Source organism: Microcaecilia unicolor, chromosome 4 (genome assembly GCF_901765095.1).
Source record: "Microcaecilia unicolor chromosome 4, aMicUni1.1, whole genome shotgun sequence".
Classification (NCBI taxonomy): Eukaryota; Metazoa; Chordata; class Amphibia; order Gymnophiona; family Siphonopidae; genus Microcaecilia; species Microcaecilia unicolor.
In genome coordinates this window covers 279091231-279114629 of record NC_044034.1, presented here as the reverse complement: position 1 = coordinate 279114629, position 23399 = coordinate 279091231, and the positions used below count along the sequence as shown (strand labels likewise).

The following is a 23399-nucleotide window of genomic DNA, read 5'->3' as shown; positions in this document are numbered from 1 at the left end:
ATTCTATAAGAACGCAACTAGATTTTAGAAATGCCTATGACCCGCCCATTTCACCCCCACTTTTCACACGTGACTTAGAATTTGTGTGCACCAAGTTACAGAATACGCTTGTGAAGTAATGCACATAAATTCTAATTAATGCCAATTAGTGCTGATAATTGATTGTTAACATCCAATTATCAGCGCTGATTAGTTTGTTAACTAATTAAGTCATGCACATTGTTATGGAATACGCTTCGATTTCCACACAGAAATTGAGGCACGATATACAGAATCCCGCGGAAATTGTGCCTAGATCAAACATGCAGACATTATTTCTGTTTAAGAGAAGGTGTCAATGTTTCCATGTACCTTAGGTGTGTACATGCATATTTTATATATTACATTCACAAATCATGATCCCACCCATGCTCCATCCTAACTCCTCTCCTGAGCATGAGAGTGTGCTAGCTTGCACCATGTGCACTTTTACACAAGACCTCATACTATAAAAGGCCTTTTCTGCACATTAATCAGCATTTTACATGCAGAAAAGGTTTTTAAAATCACCCCTCCACAACACCCAAGGGATCAATATTCGGCCTGCAGTAGTTAGCAGTTTGCTAAGAGGAATATATCGGAAGGTTGTGATACACATAAGTACATAAGTAATGCTACTCTGGGAAAAGACTAAGGGTCCATCGAGCCCAGCATCCTGTCCACGACAGCAGCCAATCCAGGCCAAGGGCACCTGGCAAGCTTCTCAAACGTACAAACATTCTATACATATTATTCCTGGAATTGTGGATTTTTCCCAAGTCCATTTAGTAGTGGTTTATTGACTTCTCCTTTAGGAAACCGTCTAACCCCTTTTTAAACTCTGCCAAGCTAATCGCCTTCACCACGTTCTCCGGCAACAAATTCCAGAGTTTAATTATATATTGGGTGAAGAAACATTTTCTCCGGTTTTAAATTTACTACACTGTAGTTTCATCGCATGCCCCCTAGTCCTAGTATTTTTGGAAAGCATGAACAGACGCTTCACAATTTTTTAAAGCACTAAGTAGAACCCAGATAGTCAGTGCAGAGACTAATCTGGCTACATTATAAAGCATAAGTCAACATTTGCTATCTAGGTACGATCACATATGCCGTGTGAAAGGCAGATGTAAATGTTAACACCTAAATGTTGGCATTTATGTAAGCAACTTACAGTATTTTATAAGTTTTGCATGTAAGAGTGCAACTTGGCCATGTCCCGCCCACATTAAGAATGAAAGATGCTGTGGAAGGGACCGGCAGTCTATTGCTTTGAAACAGATTTAAGATGTTTGTCAGTTGAAGTCTATAAAAGGATCTTGCCCTGAAGCAGTCTGAGGTGAGTACAACAGTGCCATTGTTGGCACACAAAAGTGACTTTGGAAGATGTCATCAGCATAAATTTAGTCAACACATAAGCACATTTAAGATAAGTCAACATTTAAGTTTTGAAAGGAGGATTTTATGACTGTTGATGTGTTAATACAGTCTGAGGACGTTCCAATTTTCAATATCCAGTTGACTTACACTGAGGTCTTTTCCTCCTTTCATGTTTGAGTTTCAGTGGTTTATCAGTTTGCTGAAAGAAGCTTATTTGGAAGACTGTGATACTCAGTTAGAGGCTCCTCATACTTCTATCAATCTGGAGCATTTTTTAAAAGCACTGACCAACATGGGCTGAACTAGATCCAGATTTTCAGTGCTGAGCTTAACCGGCTACCCTTGCTGAATATCCGGGTCTCTGCGGCTTTCCAAAGTTAACTGGTTCAGCCAATGTTCAGTGACGGTTCCTGGTTAACTAACTGGACGTACAGTAGTTACATCCATTTTATGTATTTTATATATGCATTTTATGTGGTCCTCCTTGCCTGCATAAGCACCAGATAAATTCTTGGTTTAACTCAACTCTGCCCTGGACCACCCTGGTACTAACTGGTGAGTGCTGCAACAATCAGAGCTAATGTTCAGTGGCACTCTCTAGCTAAGTGCCACCAACATTTGGGCTGGGGCGAACCATTTAACCAGACAGAAGTCTCTTCTACCTGGCTAAATCACTCTGAATATTGACTGGCAAAAGTTTCTGTCTGCTTTATAATTATTATTGTACTATACAGCTGGGCTAGCATTACCAGTTCTCCCTTTAGAGCAGGGGTTCTCAGTTTTCCATAGGCATATTGATGTTCTAGTGCTCACTGCAATGTTTGCACTGCTGCCTTTTCCCAGGTAGGCCCTTGTTGTGTGATTCCTGAAAGTTATGTATGCGGTTATGTATGGTAGAATTGCTCTATTTGTCCTCAACAGCATTTGCAATGTTTTGTATTACTTCACAATATGCCTGGTGCTGGATTTTGGATTTAGATCACACTTTCTCAGTAGTAGCTCAAGATGAGTTACTTTCAGGTACAGTATGAGTATTTCCTTACAATTAAGTTTGTACCTGTTGCAATAGAGGATTCAGTGACTTATCCAAGATCTTAAGGAACAGCAGTGGAATTTGAATCCTGGCTTCCCCGATTCTCTGCCTGCTGCTCTAACTATTAGGTACAGCTAATATATATTCCAAGCATGTTTGGTAACTCAACAGTAAATTAAAGTACTACTACTTATCATTTTTATAGCACTACTAGATGTATGCTGCGCTGTACACCAAACATGTAAGAGACATCTCCCACTCACTAGAGCTTATAATTTATTCAAGACAGACAAACAGGACCAATAAAGGATTAGGGAGTTATTTATTGTGGGAATGATTAAAACAAAACATGGGTACTCAGTAGGTTATGAGCCTCAAAAAGATGGACTTTTAGCATAGATTTATATAGGGCTAGAAGATCTCAAACCTAGTGGTGATTTGCCAACCTACCAATACAAACTGAAAGGAAAATGATTTTATAATTGCCAGTAACCACAGGATTTTTGTTATAGTGCTACTGAACACCACTGTTCACATGGTGAACAAAGGATGCTGGACTGTGGAGACAGGCCTGACCAGGAGCCAAGTATTAAAATGCCTGCATATGTTTCCAGAATATTGCCAATACTATTCTGTTTAATCTGCTGTATTATTTTGGTATGCATTATTAATAATCAATTTTTGGTACATAATTCCCTGGAGTGTATTCAGTATTACTAATACTATCAGCAACAGAGGGGGAGGGAGGCAGCTGGTACATCTGCATCAAAGACACAATGTATGAGTCCTTCCCTGTTATGTTCCCTGCTGTCCCTTTACTGCTGGATGTAAGTGTTGCCCCTACCCTAACAATTTGAAACTGTCCCACCATACCCCTTCCTACCTTGCCTAGCCCTTCCCCTCCTTAGTCCCTCCCACTTTAGCCTTTCCAAATAGTTCAGTCACTGACTATCTATGTCCAGGGCCGCCAAGAGACTGGGCCGGGCCCGGGACAAGGCCATCCCCGGGCTCCCCCCCCCCCCCCCCCGAGGTCATCACCGCCGCCGCTCCCCCCGACCCCCTCCGTCCACCACCGGGCCGGGCCCCTGCATTGAAATAACAGCGCCTCTCACCTCCGTGTGAAAGCGCTGCAGGCAGCAGCAGATCACCTCCCTTCAGGCCTCCTTCCCTCCCTGTGTCCCGCCCTCGCCGAAGTTACGTCAGACGAGGGCGGGACACAGGGAGGGAAGGAGGCCCGAAGGGAGACGATCAGCTGCTGCCTGCAGCGCTTTCACACTGAGGTGAGAGGCACTGTGATTTCAATGCAAGGGGCACGGCCCGGTGGCAGATAGTCGACAACGGAGGGCAGGTGGGACCAGTGGCGTACCTAGCGTATTTGACACCCGGGACCTATCATTTTTTAACGCCCCCTCCTCTATAAGACAAAATTATTTTTAATAATAATCCACGAGTCACACAACAAGGGTGTACCTAGGAAAAGGCAGCATCTTAAACATTGCAGTGAGCGCTAGAACATCAATACACCCACTGTAAAACTAAACAAGACCTTAGTGAAAATGATCCTGCCAACACAAAACCATTTCTTTTACACATAGAACACAGACACTTCCTCACCAAGGATAGAATAAGTAAACACAAACTAAAAATAGAAATATGTAGACAAAAATTAAACTGAACCCCCAATAAGCCAGATTCTGCATACAATGCAACCCCACAGAAACAGTGATGCATGTCCCCTAGTACTGTGCAATATAAAGATAGCAGATGTAAATTTGAAAAAAAACTAATACCAATCACCGCTTTACAAATTAACAAACAGAAATAAAACAAAAAATGGAAAATAAGATGATACCATTTTATTGGACAAATACATTTTTTAATTAGCTTTCAGAGGCCAAAACCTCCTTCCTCAGGGCAGTATGTTACTGTATCCTATCCTGACCTGAGGATGGGGTTTTGGTCTCTGAAAGTTAGTCAAAAATGTATTAAAACTAATCTAATAGAAAGATCACCTTATTTTCATTTTGTATTTATCACCACAACTACAATACTACTTCATCCTAAAGCAAAAAAAATAAAATAATAATAATACATCTTTTTTCTACCTTTGTCGTCTCTGGTTTCTGCTTTCCTCATCTTCTCTTCACTCTCTCCCTTCCATCCAGCATTTGTCCACTTTCTCTGCCCCTTCCATCCAGCGTCTGCCCTTTCTCTGCCCCTTCCATCCACTGTTGCATTCTCTTCCATTCTGCGTCTGCCCTCTTCTCCCCTTTTCCATTGGTGTCTGCCCGCTTTCTCTGCCCCTTCCATCCAGCATATGCCTCCTCTGTCCTTTTTACATGATGCATTCCAACATCTCCCCCTCTCTCCATCTTTATGTCTCCTCTCCCCATCCCCATCCATCTTCTGCTTTCCAGTATCTCCTATATATTTTACTTTTCTCCTTCCCCTGTGGCCTGGTATCGCTTTCCCTCCTTTTTCCCCCTTCCTCTGAGGTCTGGCATCACTCTCTGCCTCTCCATCCCCTCTTCCCCTTTGGTCTAGCATTGCTTTTCCTCTGTCCACCCTCCTTTTCCCTTCCCTTGAGGTCTTTGCTCTCCCTCCTCTCTCCACCCCTTCTTCCCCTTCGGACTGACATCGCCATGCAATCTTCCTCCTCTCTCCTCCCCCTTTTCCCTTTCCCTGCGGTCTGGCTGACATCGCTTTTCCACCTCAGCTCTCTCCACCCCCTACCCTGCTCTGCAGGCCGCCAAGCTTTTCAGACCCACTGGCACGCAGCATCAGCGATGTAAGAGCTGCCTTTAGCCTGCCCTGGAAGCTTTCTCTGTACAGCTTCCTGCGTAGGCGGGATGTTGTACAGAGGAGACTTCCGGGGCTGGCCAAAGGCAGCGCTCATATCGCTGACGCAAGCTGCTGGAGGTTTGTAAGTTTAAAGACCTGAAGAGTGGGGTGGGGGTGGAGAGAGAAAGGAGAGCGATACATTGCTCTGATTGGAGGGGGGGCACTGGGACGGAACCCCTATTGAAGCAGCAGCAGCACCACGACCGCCCCGCCCTCAGTACACCACTGGGTGGGATTGTGGTGCCGGGCCCCCTTGGAGGCCCGGGGAATTTTGTCCCCCCTGTCCCCCCTCTCGGCGGCCCTGTCTATGTCTCTCCCATATCTTCTCTCAGCATAATACACTTCAAAGGGAGTTTAAACATTCATATCCCTTCTTGCCTTGAATATTCTCCTTAAAATAAAGAACTTTCAAGTGTTGATGCTGTGCTACAGATTTTTTTGAGAGATAAATGTTAACCTTTAACCAAGTCTGACAAAGCACGTATGAAAGGAGCTTTCAACAGCATGAATTAAGTATTAAAACTCTAAGGCTACATAGATGTCTCATAGTGATTGTAGTGTTTTAGCAACATCAGCCCAATTTAAGAAAGTTTCATGGCAACCATAAATCCTTCACATCTTTGATCTGTAATTAAATGTAACACAAAAGGAAACCAAACCAGGCTATCCGAGTTCAAAATTCAATGACCATCTGCTATTGTGGAAATAATTATGGAAACATTTTTTCAGTGGCCACTGAATAAATATAACTGCATATTTCTCACTATCTTTAGGGTCCTTTTACTAAAGCTTAGCTTAGCGTACGCTAATGGACATTGGCATGTGCAAAGTGCCAGATGGCCCACAGGTATAAAATAGGACATGCAGCATTTACCCCCAGCATTCTATATGTGATAGGACAGGGGTAGGCAACTCCGGTCCTCGAGAGCCGCAGGCAGGTCAGGTTTTCAGGATATCCACAATGAATATGCAGGAGATAGATTTGCAAGCACTGCCTCCGTGGTATGCAAATCTATCTCCTGCATATTCATTGTGGATATCCTGAAAACTTGACCTGCCTGCGGCTCTCGAGGACCGGAGTTGCCTACCCCTGTGATAGGAGATTCTATATATAGCACCTAAAAAAATTGGTGCTGAAATCAGTGCCAACTAAGCGTATTTTATAATCAGCGCCTAGATTTAGGCACCGATTATAGAATGTGCCTAGTTGATTTTTCAGCGTCGATATCTGCATGCACCCATTTCCGCTAACAAAAACCTGGTGTAAATCTCAGCACGTAGATTAGGCGCACTTTGCCATATTCTATAACTAGGTGCCTAAATTTTGGAACGCCCATTTCCCTGCCCATAACAATGCCCCTTTTTGATTCCATGCATTAGATGTTTGGCGCACATTGTTACAGAATATGCTTAGAAAGTCATGCACCTAAATAGTAATCAGTGCCAATTAGTGCTCATTATTGCTTGCTAAGTGCTGTTATCAGCGCTCATTAGCTCGTTAAGCCAATTAAGTTACATGTGCTGTTATAGAATCCACGCTGATTTTGGTGCCTAAATCTAAGCGCGCTACATAGAATCTGATTTGCACATGTAACTTATTGTTTAACAAGCTAATCAGCACTGATAATTGGCTGTTAACAAGCAATCAACACTAATTGGCACTAATTAGAATTTACGCATGCAACTTTCTAAGCATATTCTATAAAGTGGTGCGTGTAAATTCTAGTGCATGGATCACAAAAGGGGGTGTGGCCATGGGAGGGTTGTAGGCGTGCCTGACAATTACACGCACTGTTATAGAATATGCCTGATCCACATCTAAATAAGATGTGGCATTTACACCAGGTTTTATTTGACATAAATGGCGTGCCTAAATGTTAGTTGTGGGACGGCTGCTATGCATATTCGGTAAACTGGCCCTAACTTTAGGTGATGTTTATAGAATAGAACTATGTGCATTTTTTTAGGCACCGATTTTTTTTGACGCTATATGTGGAATCTGGCTCTTACCCCCCTGTTTACAAAGCTGTGCTAGCGGCTGTCGCATGGCAGTGCTGGCATAGCCCATTCAAAGTGGGCTCCCTCTTCCTGTGAGACTGTCCTTGGAATGCTTTTGTGTTTCACTTATATATATATTCTGATATTTGTCAACATTTGCTTATTTCCGATCTGAAGAAGAAGGGTTACCTTTGAAAGCTAATCAAAAGATATATTAACTTAGTCCAATAAAAAAAGGTGTCATCCTATTTTCTTTTCTACGTTTTCATTTATTTCTATTTATTACCTTTAAAAATGGACTAACATGGCTACCACACCGCTTTACGTAAGATGAATTTTTTCAGAAATTAAAAAAAAAAACATTTTAATGAAACTTTTTATTGGCAAATAAAAACAAGACAATAACTAGTAGAAATAGTAATAAAAAGGTCCTTAACCACAGAATCTTCAAATAGACAATATCAAACATTGAATTTTCAACAGAAATCTTAGCACTTAAGTGTGCTGCAGGTTTTCTCAGCGGTACATTAGCATTTTGTGCAGTATATTAACATGTGGTAATTAGAACTAGAAATATTTTAAAGCAATTTATTATTAAATTGCATGCATAACCAGGAAAGTTAGAGGCCCTTTTACTAAGCTGCGTAGGCACGTATGCGCATCCTACACGCGTCAATTTTGAACTACCGCCTGGCTACCACGTGGCCTGTGTGGTAATTTCATGTACATCCACTAAGCACACCGGAAAATGCTAACTGAGCGGTAATCGGCATTATACGTGCATAGACCATTACTACCCAGTTAACGCGTGAGACTTTACCACTAGGTCAATGGGTGGCAGTAAGGTCTCAGGCCCAAAATGGACACGCGCCAATTTTTATTTTTGCCGCATGTCCATTTTCAACCAAAAGAGGCCATTTTTCTAGGCGTGCTGAAAAATGGTCCTGCGCGCGTTCAATACATACGTCTACACCAGCGCAGGCCATTTTTCGGCGCACCTTAGTAAAAGGACCCCTCAATACTTTAAAATGCACCAATCTCACAATTTATAAACTTTATGCAATGTTTTCTTTAATAAATGGCATGAAAATGTGTTGATTAATTCTATATAACGTATTACCAAATAGTTGTCTTGTTTAATTTCAAGTTTGTTTTAAGAGATGAAAACACTGTGCCAGTTCCTGCTCCAAGAAATAAGTCCATCAATTTTCTCTTTTGATCTGGCACTTAGTGGATACAAAGACTTCTCAGTCAAAAAGTACACTTTGCTTTCCTCTATCAACAAGTTTCCCATATGTTTTGTAATATGTACATAACTCACACAGCATTATGGAATGTTATCGTATACTCTAAAATCATTTAGTAGTTAGGTCTACAAAAAGAAATCACATTAAAAGACTGTTTCATGAGATTACCGGATCTTCCTATGAACTATAAAGTGTGCAAAGAAAAAATATGAGTGAGAGGAAAGCCTTTCATATCCAAAACACTTGATTCGGGTCAAGTGGCAAAACAGGTGAGTTTTGAAGGATCACACATAACAAAAGAAGCTGAAAGATTTATTCTGGTGAAAGATTTAATATACACTGGAATGTTGATTGTACAATCACAAAGTACATCAAAAGCAATTATCGCAAATGGGTCACTGGGGAGCCAATACAATATATTACCATAGGGCTCCTAAGTTAAATTCCTACCCTTACACAGTAATGCAGTGCACCAATATGTATCCACAGAGGGAGCAATACTTTATAGGGTGCCAAAATGCTGAGAACTAAGCTAGAATTCTGTAATGGCAAATTTGCATGCCAAAGCTTTTATAGAACACTAGCATAATTGGGCAACAGCGTATCTAAATCTAGGCATGACCAATTACGCCTTTTCTTTGGCAGGCGTAAATGTTCACGAACTAAATGCAGCACTTGTGTGGGTAACTGATAATATTCTATATAGTGCATGCTGGAATAGTCAGAATTCCCATGACTCACCATGCCCCTCCAACATGAACACCCCTCCCGTGCAGGTATATGCTAGAGGACTTAGGCGCCATGTTATAAAATAGCATCTAAGTGCGGTTATGGTGCCTAACATTTAGCGCACAATATAGATATGTGGGAGAGTGTGTGTGCCTGCCCAATGAGGATGTATCTGAACTCTGACACAAGTAATTTCAAATGTAGGTAGTAGGGTTGGCCTTCCAGAAGAACCATTTCCACAGTATCTTGGAACCCCTACCCAGTCATAAAATCTGTGACTAGAAGAACATCACAAGATGTTCAAGAGTCTTAAATCTACGAAAACACCAAGGATCCCAACTTTCCGTATAATAGGGATTGCAGAATCCTCAAAACAAAAACAAAAATAATCCATAATTCCTGTCTTGGATAACCAAAGTATTTGAATTTTTGCTACATTCAAGGATAAAGAATTAGATGTCATTCTCACATGAATAGTTCTTATATAGAGCTCAACAAAACCACATGTTTCTTCAACTGAATTACATACTTGAACAACAGATTGTAAATCACCTGCATACAAATCTACATTTCCAGTCCTTTCAACAATTTGCAAATTGGAAGCACAAACAGAATGAATAATAGGGCTGAAAAAGCCGAGTCCTGAGGTACACCTGATATTATTGGTATCCATTTTGATTCCAGTTTTCCTAAGGCAACTTTAAACTGTCTCAGATTAAAAAAAAAAATCAAACAAACTACGTGCTGGTCCAGCAATCCCATTGGATTGTACATGTCTGATTAAAATTGAATTATATATCGTGTCAAAGGCTTCAGCAACATCTAATAAAATAAACAAATATCTCTCTCCTTTATCAAAGCCCAAATTTTATCCAACATGAATATCAACATTTCTGTATTATATTTCAGCCTAAATCCAAATTGAAAATGATCAAACAGCTCATTTTCTTCAACAACAGCTAATAATTGCTGAGTTTCTCCATAACTTTAGAAAAAAAATAATGATAAAATATGGTGAACCTACCACAATCAAGAGAAAGGTTTTTCAGCAATGGTTTAACTAATGCCTTCTTCAATGTCTCAGGAATACATTTATTTATTTATTGCATTTGTATCCCACATTTTCCCACCTATTTTCAGGCTCAATGTGGCTTACATTGTTCCGTCATGGCAATCGCCATTTCCGGAGTGAGAGATACAAGTGGTATTACATTAAGGATCATGATTGCAATAGTAGATTAAGCAGTCAAGTATAAAGAGTTCATATTCGGAATTGGAGATGAGTGGTATTGTCTTAGAGTTCATTCGTGGTAGGAAAGACCTTGGTAGTCGAGTATAGCGAGTTAGGTTTTATCTAGTACGGCTTGAGTCTGGTAGGATGTTTCGTTGTGGTATGCCTTTTTGAACAGGTTTTCAAGAACATCTTTCAAGAAATGATTTATTAACTATTGCTGGTATAGGAGCAGATAATTCTTCTTTCATAGTTCTAAAAAACATGAATTTGATGAATTGTTCAATGATTAAATTGCTCCTACAATTTGTTAACAAGAAAGTTCAAAATGAGATTTGATTTTGAGGTCATTTTAATTAAGGGGCTCATTTTTGAAAGACAAAAATGTCCAAAAAGTGTCATAAAACAGCATTTGGACCAATTTCTTCTCAAAACGTCCACATCGATATTTTCAAAACCTATTTTGCAAACATTTATTATGCTATTTGTCTTCAGTACATTCAAATCACAAGGGGGCATGTTGGAGATGAGTTTAGGACATTCCTAACACTTGGATGTTTTATAGCCATAATGGAACAAAATGAAAACGCCTAGGGCTAAAACTTCAACGTTTTGGTCTAGATCTGTTTTTAGAACGAATAAGTCACAAAAAGGTGCCCTAAATGACCAGATGACAACTGGAGGGAATCAGGGATGACTCCACCTTACTACCCCAGTGCACAATGACCCTCTCCCGTCCCCTAAAGGTATGATTAAAATATTACTTCCCAGCTTCTATGACAGCTTCAGATGTTATAGTCAGGTCTATTAGAGCAGCAAACAGATCCCTGGAGTAGTGTAGTGGTCAGTGGAGTACACTATAGACAGGAAGACCCAGGTCCATATCCCACTCTACCTGTTACATTTGTGGTGGAAAGTGTGAGCCTTTCCACACGCCTCCAAAATCTACTTTACTCACACATAGGTGACCCCTGCACACATAAGGGCTACTGTAGTGGTGTACAGTTGGGTACAGTAGGTTTTTGGTGGGTTTTGGAGGGCTCAGCATACAGTATAAGAGGGTAATGTTGAGATATGTACCTGGGAGCTTTTATATGAAGTCCACTGCAAAGCCCCCCAGGGTGCCCTATTGCTTTCCTGGGATGTCCGTGTGGCCAGTCTATTAAGAATTCTGACTCCTCCAACATCCCAATGGCTTGATTTTCTCTGTTTTTCACGTGGACATGTTTTTGTAGTCTGTGCATTTATCATTTTGAGCCATTTTCAAAGAAAAAAATGTTGCATGTGGCCATTTTTGGAAAAAACAAAAAGAGCAATGTTTTGCTGTTTCGAAAATGGCCATATTTCCTATTTGGATTTGGGATGTTTCAACACAAAATGTCCAAAGTCCAACTTAGATGTCATATCGAAAATGCCCCTTTATGTGTGTTAAGCTGTTAACACATAGTTTAACTTGTGGTAACATCCAACACATAAACATTTGTGGTACTTTTACATTACTGTATGCAATAGCATTTTTTCCTAATATGCATAGCAATGCAGGGCATGGGTGGAGAATGGGCATGAATAATGTACAGTTAGTGGAGGACCATTTACCACCTCCTAAATAGGAGGCTCTATGTGGATCCATGTTAACTGCTACTTTAGTACCACATACTAAGGGCTAGATTCAATAGATCTAAATTTTGTAACCACCTTTTTAACAATATGTAAGCCACATTGAACCTGCCAAACGGTGGGAAAATGTGGGATACAAATGCAATAAATAAATAAATGGCATCTAAAATATCAGTGGCAACAACCCCCCCCCCCCCCCCCCACACACACACACACACACTTAAGTGGAAGTCTATAAGCTGTGCCTAAAGTTAGGTACGGTTTATAGTGCTTAAGAGTGGGGGCTGCGCATAAATTTAGGCACATCTATTTGCACCAATGAAAATGTGGTGCAAATGCCCATGCCTAACTTGAATCCAAGCCAACGCTCCACCCCAAAATGCCCATGACCCTCCCATTTATGCACCCCCTTTTCTGGGGCATGCATAAAATGTAGGTGTGGATCATGCACCTAAACTTACTTCTGTACATGTTAATTGTTTTTCAATTAATGCCAATAATTGCTTGCTAAAAAGCCAATTATTTGTGCTAATTGGCTTATTATTCAATTTAGATTCATACACATCTTGAGAGGTGTTTTTGAAAATTTGGGGGTATGGGCTGGATTAAGTAAATGGTGGCCAGTGCTATTCTATAGAGGGTATTCTGGGATGAGTGCTGTTTATAGAATAGCATTGGGCACCAAATTCCGCACTCAACTTTGGGCACGAGGAATTACACCTGCTAAAACCTGGTGTAAATCCTGGCAAGCAAGTTGGGCGCTCATCCACAGTATGTTATAACAATGAATGTAATTTTCTGGAACGCCCCAACCCACCCATTCCCCTCCCATGTAGGTTTGCCAACTAGATCTAGATTCGCCCGACAGGGTTGATCCAGTCCTGGGCTTACCCCATTGCATGCAGGGACTTGTGGTTCTGCTTTCCCAACTGAATTCCCTAAGAAAAGCAAGCCTACAAATCCCTGCATGCATCAGGGTAAGCCCAGGCCTGTATCAACCCTGTCGGGTGAATCAGGATCTAGTTGTCAACGCTCCTCTCATGGCCATGCCCCCTTTGCAGTTATGCATGAAAACACTTAAGCGATATCCTATAACTGGGCGTGTACGTGTATTTGCGCGCTGATCTGCCGTTCCAGTCCTGTTTCAGTGCCTTGCATCCATTAGAATGCGTTTCCGACCAAAAAGTTGGTCACCTAATTAGAACCTAACTTTAGGCACCATTTATAGAATTCCCCAGTAAGGGGGCTTTTAATGCAAGACCTGTATTGAAAAATGCAGGAAACACCCCCAATAGTTGCCGTATTAGTTTTGCAGTAACTGCACTTTAATTGCCTGTAGTAACTGCAAAATCTAATCCACTTTAGTAAAAGGGCCTCTTAGTTAACAAATATGAAACTCTCTCCTTCAAAGTGAGAGAATAAGAACACACAAAATGAGATCATAGTTGATATGTGCCAGACAATCAGTCATGTGTTCAGCCTCTTGAGGAACCAAAGCGCTGATAGACTGTACATTCGTCCCTCATACCTTTGTAGTCAAATGGAAATGTGAGTTTGAAATTTTAAGTGATTGAGTCAGAAAATCTGATTCCATGTAAACAAATATTGAAAGCTTGGCATTTCAAGTCATTAACTCAATGTCAGAATAATTTTGTCCAGCACAACACTTTGCATGAAAATTCATCAATGCTCCAACAATTATTGGAAAATTATTGGGAGTGGAGGAGTGGCCTAATGGTTAGGGTGGTGGACTTTGGTCCTGGGGAACTGAGGAACTGAGTTCGATTTCAGCTTCAGGCACAAGCAGCTCCTTGTGACTCTGGGCAAGTCACTTAACCCTCCATTGCCCCATGTAAGCCGCATTGAGCCTGCCATGAGTGGGAAAGCAAGGGGTACAAATGTAACAAAAAAAAATATATATAATATTTATATTGATGTAATTTATCAGTTGTGCCTTACAGCTTCCTCGAATGTCCCCTAGTCTTACAGAATATATAATGTTCTGCTGACATTATATATGTTCTAAAGAAGTGTACAGTCTATGCACTTTCCCCCGGATTCTTTATATGGCTCCTGAAAATCCACATTGTGCATAACTTAATTGGTTAATTAGCTAATCAGCACTGTTCAATGGAAGTTAAAAAGCAGTTATCAGCACTAATTGGCATTGAGATCAGTGGCGTAGTCAGACTTAACATTTTGGGTGGGCCCACATCTAATGTGAGTGGGCACTGTGGGCCCATCCTTTCCTATCCCCTCAATCTAAAATGTAAACTTCTACAAAACAGATGCAGATGTGATTCCATGTACCCCAATAAAGGAGAGTTTAATTTTACTTCCATTTAATTTCAATATATTCCATCTTTATAACACCAGGCAGATTGCAACAACAGTTAAGATGAACCCATCAGGAAACAGGCTATCCTCACTTAAATTTGGCCATCTGTATTGTATAGAACAGTGTAGAAAAATGAGCACGAAATACATTTTATAACTGCTGTTTCTCTACCAGCTGCAATAACTTTTAAAGCTATTTTTGTGATATTCAATTGTTATTTCTCCCCTTTTCCTCCCTCAACCTTCTTCTCCCGAGCCTACCTTTAATTTGTTTCAAAGCTTGGATGCGGCGGCGGCAACAATTTACAGGCGCTGCCCTTTAGCTGGCCAACATCTCTCTCTGTGGGGCGGCCCACCTCAACGGAAACAGGAAGTTACCTCAGAGAGGGCAGGCCACTGCAGTAGAGAGGGAATGTTGGGCTGGCGGCAGGGCAGCACCGCTCAATGCGGGAGACTTGGCAAGTCTGTGGGTGGGCCTGAACTGAGTTTGGGTGGGCCTGAGCCCACCCAGGCCCACCTGTAGCTATGTCCCTGATGAGATTTGCATGCAGAACTTGCTAAGTTTATTCTATAATGAGGTGTGCCTAAATTCTAAGTCGCAGAGTTGAAAAGGGTGCGTGGCCACAGACGGGGCATGGATGTTTCTAAAATCTGTGCACATTATTATAGAATACACCTGATTTGCTCCTAATTTAGGCATTGGGATTTATATCAAGGAAAACATGGCTTAAATGGACGCAAACAAATTTAGACGCATGGAGAGCTGTTTGGCGTATTCTATATAACGCACAGAAATTTAAGTCTATTCTATACAATTTAGGCGTACTTTAGAGAATATGCCTTGGCATAATTATTTTCCGCACAGATTTTTCAGGCGCCATATATAGAATCTAGCCCTTTATGTTAATGTCATAATTTCATTGATTTCCATTTTATTTAATTCATTATGATTTTAATCTTTTGTTATTGATTATTGTATTGTAATTTGAATGTTTTTACTGGTGTTATTGTCTATTGCTCATGTTTCATTTATTCTTATTGTACACTGCCTTGACTGAATTCCTTCAAAAAGGAGGTAAATAAATCCTAATAAATATAATAATAAATAATATTTATTGTTTTTCGATCAGACCCCCTGATGCAGGCGGTTTGTTGAAACATGGACCATATCGGATCTCTCAAGAAGGTCAAATTTTGACGCCAATTTGTTGTTGAAGGACCTCTGTGCTTTTTCCACTAGTTGGTTTGCTTTGTTGTGCTTTGACTTCCTCTTTTCTGCCTGCATGATTTATTCCATCTGTAATAATATCATTTATGCTTATAATCAAGGCTTTGCATTTTTTCAGTGTATTAAATTTCTAATTATGAGGCAAAAATGTTATTCTGAAAAATCAGTGCTAGGAAAAAACATGCTAAATGCTATTCCATAAAGGGCGCTCTGGGTTGTGCTTAGAGCTGATTCCTGCACCCAAAGTTAGGTGCTGGAATTTACACATGCTGAAACTTGGTGAAAATGCAGGCGCCCAACTCATGGCATTTGGGAGTGGAAATGGCAATATTCTATAAAACCGCTCACAACTTTTCTGACTACCCCATCCCTCCTCTGTCCACACTAGAGAGTCGTGGGATCCCCATAGGACCTGTGTCCATCCCCCCACGGGATCCCCACAGGACCTGGTCCATCCCAAGAGTCCCATGGACCTAGAGGGGATTCCCATGGGAGTCCCGTGGAAACCAGATTCCTGCTAACCCCATTCCCATGCAGCTCTCTAGTCCACACTCCCCTTCTGAGTTGTGTGCTAGGGGATTTAGGCATCCAGTCTTATAGAATAGCACGCAGACAATAATTGATTGTTAACATCAATTAATTGCTAGTTAATGACTCGTTAAACACTATTTGTGTACACATATTTGCTGCATGCTAAAATTTCAGCATCCAAATTTGGGTGCCATATATAGAATCCAGGGTAAATGTATAACATTCTAGGGTTTTTTTTTTTTTTTAATGGCATTGGATGAAAATATTCCATCCTTGACCTGCTTTTGGCTGAAATGTTTCATAGGTTGGAAAGCAGTGGCACTCAGTTTGTCCAAAAACAACGAATGAGGGGAAATGTCATCTCTTCCCTTTTTCATTAACTGAGCTCTTTAGGAAACAAACTCTGTAAATGTTCCCCTCAGGACTAAGACAGGCAGGAGAAGTGGCAGTAATTACTCTTTTACTTATAATAACTCTTCTGTCTCGACAAACATGCATCCCTCTTGTAGGCTAAGCTTGATTACAGTACACAACAAGAAGAAATGATCCGCGATTAAGCGTGAAAATACACCAATAAGCAGACCAGCAGTTCTGAAAGATAACGAGCCAATTAGTACCAATAATTGGCTTTACAACAAAGCAATCATTAGCACTAATTAGATTTAATTGGGAGTTAGGCACCTAAACTTTATGCATGGCCCGAAAAAGGGGGCATGGATAGGGGATGGGCATGGGCATTTCGGGGCAGAACCGGGGCATGTTTTTGAAAGAGAGAATTCCATATCAGTAAACTAAATTGATTCAATTTACAGCTACAGTTGAATCATACTGGGCTTTATGGTACATGGAGGGGCATAATCGAAAGGGGTGCCCACATGTTCCTGAGGACGTCCTCGCAGGATGTCCCGGCGAAGGGGCAGGGAAACCCGTATTATTTCGTTTCGATAATATGGTCGGGGACACCCAAATCGCAAAACCTAGGTCGACCTTAGAGATGGTCGTCCCCGATTTTCGGCGATAATGGAAACCGAGGACGCCTATCTCAGAAACGACCAAATCCAAGGCATTTGGTCGTGGGAGGAGCCAGCATTCGTAGTGTACTGGTCCCCTTGACATGCCAGTACACCAAACGGGCACCCTAGGGGGCACTGCAGTGGACTTCAGAAATTGTTCCCAGGTGCATAGCTCCCTTACCTTGTGTGCTGAGCCCTCCAACCCCCCAAAAAAACCCATGCCCCACAACTGTACACCACTACCATAGCCCTCACGGGTAAAGGGGGGCACCTACATGTGGGTACAGTGGGTTTCTGGTGGGTTTTGAAGGGCTCACATTTACCACCACAAGTGTAACAGGTAGGGGGGGATGGGCCTGGGTCCACCTGCCTGAAGTGCACTGCACCCACTAAAACTGCTCCAGGGACATGCATACTGCTGTCATGGAGCTGGGTATGACATTTGCGGCTGGCAAAAAATATTTCAAAAGTTTTTTTTTTAGGGTGGGAGAGGGTTAGTGACCACTGGGGGAGTAAGGGGAGGTCATCTCCGATTCCCTCCGGTGGTCTTCTGGTCAGTTCGGGCAGCTTTTTGAGGTTTGATTGTAAGAAAAAATGGACCAAGTAAAGTCGCCCAAGTGCTCATCAGGAACGCCCTTCTTTTTTCCATTATCGGTTGAGGACGCCCATGTGTTAGGCATGCCCCAGTCCCGCCTTCACTATGTTTACGAAATGCCCCTGTGAACTTTGGTCGTCCCCGCGATGGAAAGCAGTTGAGGACGCCCAAAATTGGCTTTCGATTATGCCGATTTGGGCGGCCCTGGGAGAAGGACGCCAATCTCCTGATTTGTGTCAAAAGATGGGTGCCCTTCTCTTTCGAAAATAAGCCTGATAGCCTAACACGCACTCATGCCCAAACAAAATATTGGTAAATCACATGCATTTCCCTCAAAAACAGTTAAAAGCAACTCACAGCTCAATTCCTTTTCTAGTGGAAAGAAACAAGAAATATAGGCAAAGCAAAGCAGACCTCCTTCTGGCTTGGACATTTCTAGTGGGTCAGTCTGCCACATAAGGCAGTGCCTCGCAATAAGGGAGTTATTGCCTTATTTGGCAGAATGATCCCATATGATGCATGTGCCAGAGCCAGTGGTTGGGAGGCGGGGCTGGTGGTTGGGAGGCGGGGATAGTGCTGGGCAGACTTATACGGTCTGTGCCCTGAAGAGCACAGGTACAAATCAAAGTAGGGTATACACAAAAAGTAGCACATATGAGTTATCTTGTTGGGCAGACTGGATGGACCGTGAAGTGCTTTTTCTGCCGTCATCTACTATGTATATGTTACACTAGAGGTCAAACACCACAATTTAACCAGATGGCAGCAGCGAAAGAAGGATGCTGCTGAATGCATCCTAGGCCAGTAAGTGTTATTGTTCCGGGGATAGGTCCATTTCAGGAGTACAGAGGCTGTCTGTTTGAGCGCCTCACTAACCCAAGGTACCTGGTTCAGGAGTGTACTGGCTCAGGGTTCTGCTGGCAATGGGAGTTGAGCAGAGTCCGGTAGGGGGTCTGGGGGTCCAGGGTCCATCAGGGAATTTTTTCTGGTTGGGGTAGTGGGAGAGGGAAGGGGATCTGTGCAGCTTTTTTAAAAAAATGTCTCTATTCCTGTCAGCACATTAGCCAACCCCTGCTCATTCACAGACTAGAAGAGAGACATTTTCCCCCAGATTCTATATGTGTGACTTGAGTTGCGAGCGCAAATCAGGTCATATTCTGATTAGCGCATGCAACTTAACTACCTTAAAAAAGCAATCAATGCTGATAATTGCCACTCAACAAGCAATTATTGACACTAATTGTCTTTAATTAGAATTTACGTGCACAACTTGCTAAATGGATTCTGTAATGTGATGCAGATTTGAAAAGGGGGTGTGGCCACAGGCATGGAATGGGTGGGCCATGGGTGTTTCTAAAACTATGAGGACTGTTATAGAATACACCCATTTCACGCCTAACTTAGTCACCGGTATTTAAGTAAATACCCGTGACTAAATTTAGTCATGTAGATTGGTGCTAGGTGTATTCTATAAACCATGCCTAAATGTTTATAGCTGGAGAGCTGCCAAGTTACCCAGCTCCAGAAGGGAGTTTTTAGGCCAGTTCTGAATTTCTGGCAACGTCATTCTGATGCATACAGCACTGATTTCAATGGATTATGGATAGAATTAGGGATGACAAAGAGCACACAGAAATGGGATGCAAGTTCAAAAACAGGACTAGCCAAAAAGTCTCCCTCCTGGAACTGGGCAACATGGCAACTGTGCAGCAGCTGGCAAATAACCAGGAAAATTGAGCAAATCATTTTCACCCTCCATTGCCCCTGGTATAAAGGTGGGCTGTCCCAAAGATTGAGATTTATGGGTGATGTTGTGAGGTATAAATTTGCAAGTTTAACATGTGAGGAAAACTTCACAAACGGAAGAGGAAAGAGAAAATGATATTTAGCTATCTTTGGTGCTTTTGAAAGGATACAGCAGACTGGAGGCAATATTAGGCTAGTTTTCAAAAAGAATTTGCCCAGATGAGTTCCTTTCACTGACTTATTTATTTATTTATTACATTTGTACCCCGCGCTTTCCCGCCCATCGCAGGCTCAATGCAGCTTACATAGTAACAAGAGAATACAATCTGTAGTATCAGAATCAACAAAGGAGGCATTATTATGTGCATGGCTACATTTGTACTGGTGCACTTCACTCCAGCTCAAAATTTCAAAGGAAATCTCTATATGAGACTGTCCCCACCAGAGAAACAGAAACATACACCAATATGCACTCTTGCAGTTCAGATACATGTGCACACATGCACACATACACACACACTGCCTCTCATGCATTTTACATATACACACTCACTCTTCAGACATACGCATGTACGCTCTCATTGTTGACAAACACACACAGCCACACACCTCACCCAGATAGTGCTGAAGAGGTCAGAAAAATTCCAGTTACTGCTACTGATGAATATCCCTCTCACCAGCATTTATCTGTAGCAACCCCTGATTGGATTGGATTTATTTGACTTGATATACTGCTTTGTACTAAAGTGGTATACAATAAAATATCAAACAATCACAAATTTACAATAAAAAAATATATAAAACAGTAAAACCAAAAATCCAAATAAGCAGTATTTTTCAAACCTCCATATTTTCGGTACTTTACTAAAACCCAAGTAACTGGTCAAATTGCTAACATTAGGAGGTAAACGGGCCCTTTTATCAAAGCACAGTGGGCCAACCTCCAGCTTGCCACTCGGCGATTCGGCGGTACCGCCAGGCTCCCAGGGGAGCCCGGCAGTAGTTCCGGCTCCGTTTCCACTACTGCAAAATAGTTTTCTATTTTCTAGCACCGGGGGCATTCCCAGCAATAATCAGGCAGCACTGCGTGCTGTAGGGGTATTTCCCTGTGATCTAGCCTACTCTGGTCTTGGCCTATACAAGCCTATGACATCTTGGTACAATAAGACGGCTGCTGCAACCCTCTGACCTGCACATCTCTGTGTCAGCAAGATCCAGCTTCAGCTTGTGGAAAATCACTGACAGGCTTGCTGAAGCCAAGGACATTCTGTGTTCCAACCATCCCCCTTCTATCTCTAAGACGCTGGGAAGGGAGTCATACTCATGGCACCAGAAGTTACCATCTCCAAGGTCACAAAACAAAGAACTCTTCTTGCCCATGCACTGGACTGTACGAGAGGCTAACGGGTCCAGGCTATCACCCAACAGAGAGGTCCGGAAGAAGCAGGGAGAGTGGGAGAAGAAGTTAGTCGGAGACCCTCAGAGGAGGAGTACCTGTGAAGGACCTGAGAAATCCAGCAAGGCTCGGGGTGAGCTAGAGACTGTATGATACCAACCTTGTGACCTGCATAACTGGTGCAAATACTGGTGGCAGAGATTTTGGCTCTGATAACCAATGGAGAGACAGGAACCTGCTTGTTTGCTGAGAAAGACCTGCACTACATAAGACACAGACAGCTGAGATAGCGTCTGGGGAGATTCTGCTCCGGTCTTATCTGAAGCCGTCATCAGGACAGCGTGGTAAGATCAAAGTGATATATTTCCTAGTGTGGGGTTAGGCAGTGGTTTTATCTAAGTACGACTGGTTTATGTCAGCTCTTGGTCAGGGACAGCTGCTAATGTGTATTTTGCATAAGATGTGATAAGTTTTCATAAGGATCATTAGGATATCATTTGTACTGTTCTAATCATTACTGTACATAGTCTCAGGATAATCAGAGTGTAGTTAGACAATATATTTTGTTAGTGTGCATATCAGTAAGAGATATTATATTGCATATAAGCTATTGCAGAGTGTCTATTTTTCTACCTGTAATAAATAATAATAATTATCATCTGTGACGTGGCTTTGGTTCTTTGGCAGGGAACAAAACACTGGCAGGGTGCCAGCAACAAGGTTCCTGTATAATATTTCCCCTAGGCTGAGCGAGGAACCTTGTAATAAGTATTATCAGGGAATAATTATTGCCTAATTACTTATTTTTCACCCTACAGTGCTTCCCGGTTACCGCCAGGCTACTGCTGGAGCCCTTACCGCCTAAATAAGAGGCAGTAAGGGCTCCCCAGGAAATGGCTGTAAGCCAATGCCTTTGCTCAGTGCCAGTGGCGTAGCAAGGGTGGCTGCCACCCGGGGCGGTTCGCCATTGCCCCCCCCTGGGTGCAGCACAATGATCCCCCCCAGTGTATTTTAACTGTTGGGAGGCTCCACGTCCCTTCTCCCATCTGTTCCCCCTTCTCCCATCTGAGTCTCCCCCCCCCAACCCAGTGCCTACCCTCAGCTCCATCCAAAGTCCTCTTCTTCCTGCCAGCTCCCACACCCTACCTTTACAAGGAAATCTCGGAAGCCGAGGCGCAGCGCCTCGCATCTGCATGTAAAAGCAGTGTGGATCGTCTCTTCGGGCCTTCCCTCACTCTGTCTGTCCCGCCCTTGCGGAAATAGGAATTTGCGTCAGTGGAGGGCGGGACAGACAGTGAGGGAAGGCCCGAAGAGATGATCCACACTGCTTTTACATGCAGACGCGAGGCGCTGCTTCTCGGCTTCCGAGATTTCTTTTGTAAAGGTAGTAGGATGCAGGAGCTGGCAGGAAGAAGAGGACTTTGAGAGCACCAACCTTGAGGTGACACCTGGGGCGGACCGCCCCCACCACCCCGCCCTTGCTACGCTACCGCAATGAAGCTCTAAAGTTAATATTTCATCTTTAAGTGGAATCGAATGACCCCCCCCCCCCATTGATAGAAAAACATGCAAAAAGTTTTTTTTTCCGTATGCTGTCAGCGTTCTATGAGTGAGTAAACCAGAGGCATTGTATTGCGACTGTGTCTGGTTACTCATTTCTTGGAAAGTAAAAAATCAAGATTTTGTGACCCCTGAAGCAGGCTCTTGTGCGCCGAAACACGGTCCGTGTCAGGTCAAGTTCACAATAAAGGAGAACATTGATTATCCCAATCTTGAAGGCCCAGTGTTGCTTCTTTTTGTTGTTGACATGTTGGGGGCAGGCACTACCGCCAGGCTCCTATGCTAGCCTAGTGGTAGTGCCGGCTTGGCACAAAGCAAAGCAATGGTACATGTACCACCACTTTATTAAAAGGTGCCCCAAGTTTGCTATTAATATAATCCTTTTTACGATGAAACACCTCAGAATGATAAAATTTTACTGGCAGCCTTACATTTTTCTCAAGTTCCTTAGAAGGGTTCTTATGCCTTCTACACTCAAGGTGATGCAGCTGACGCTTAAGTAAACAAAGTCCTGAACGATACCACTTACTTCTAGGTACAGAAAAATTAAATAACTCAAAACTTCTAATAAGTCATCTGCTGTGAGTTACGAACCACTAAACCATTTATCAACACCTATCTCAAGCTCAAAATCAAGTTTATCAGGCATAAAAAAATCCACTTTTGCTTGTAAGTCAACATCTGATAAATGATGTTTTAATTTTACTATTTTCATGGACTGAACCACTTCTTTCTTATTGGTCAGGTTTACACCATCCATGTGAAAAGAGTATAGCAGAAAAAAAAAAAGATCAGACCAAGACATCAGTTCTGATAACAAAGAAACCCAACCAGTAATCAATTCTTGAGAAACAAAAATCAAATCCGAAGTATTTCCTTGCTGATTAGTGGGAAAATCT

General features: G+C 42.2%; 1 protein-coding gene across 5 annotated transcripts in view; it reads right to left on the bottom strand.

Annotated features, from left to right (window-relative positions):
• Positions 1-23399, bottom strand: part of MID1 (midline 1) — a 496103-nt gene that overhangs the window by 97087 nt on the left and 375617 nt on the right. The gene's annotated exons all lie outside the window — the stretch shown is intronic.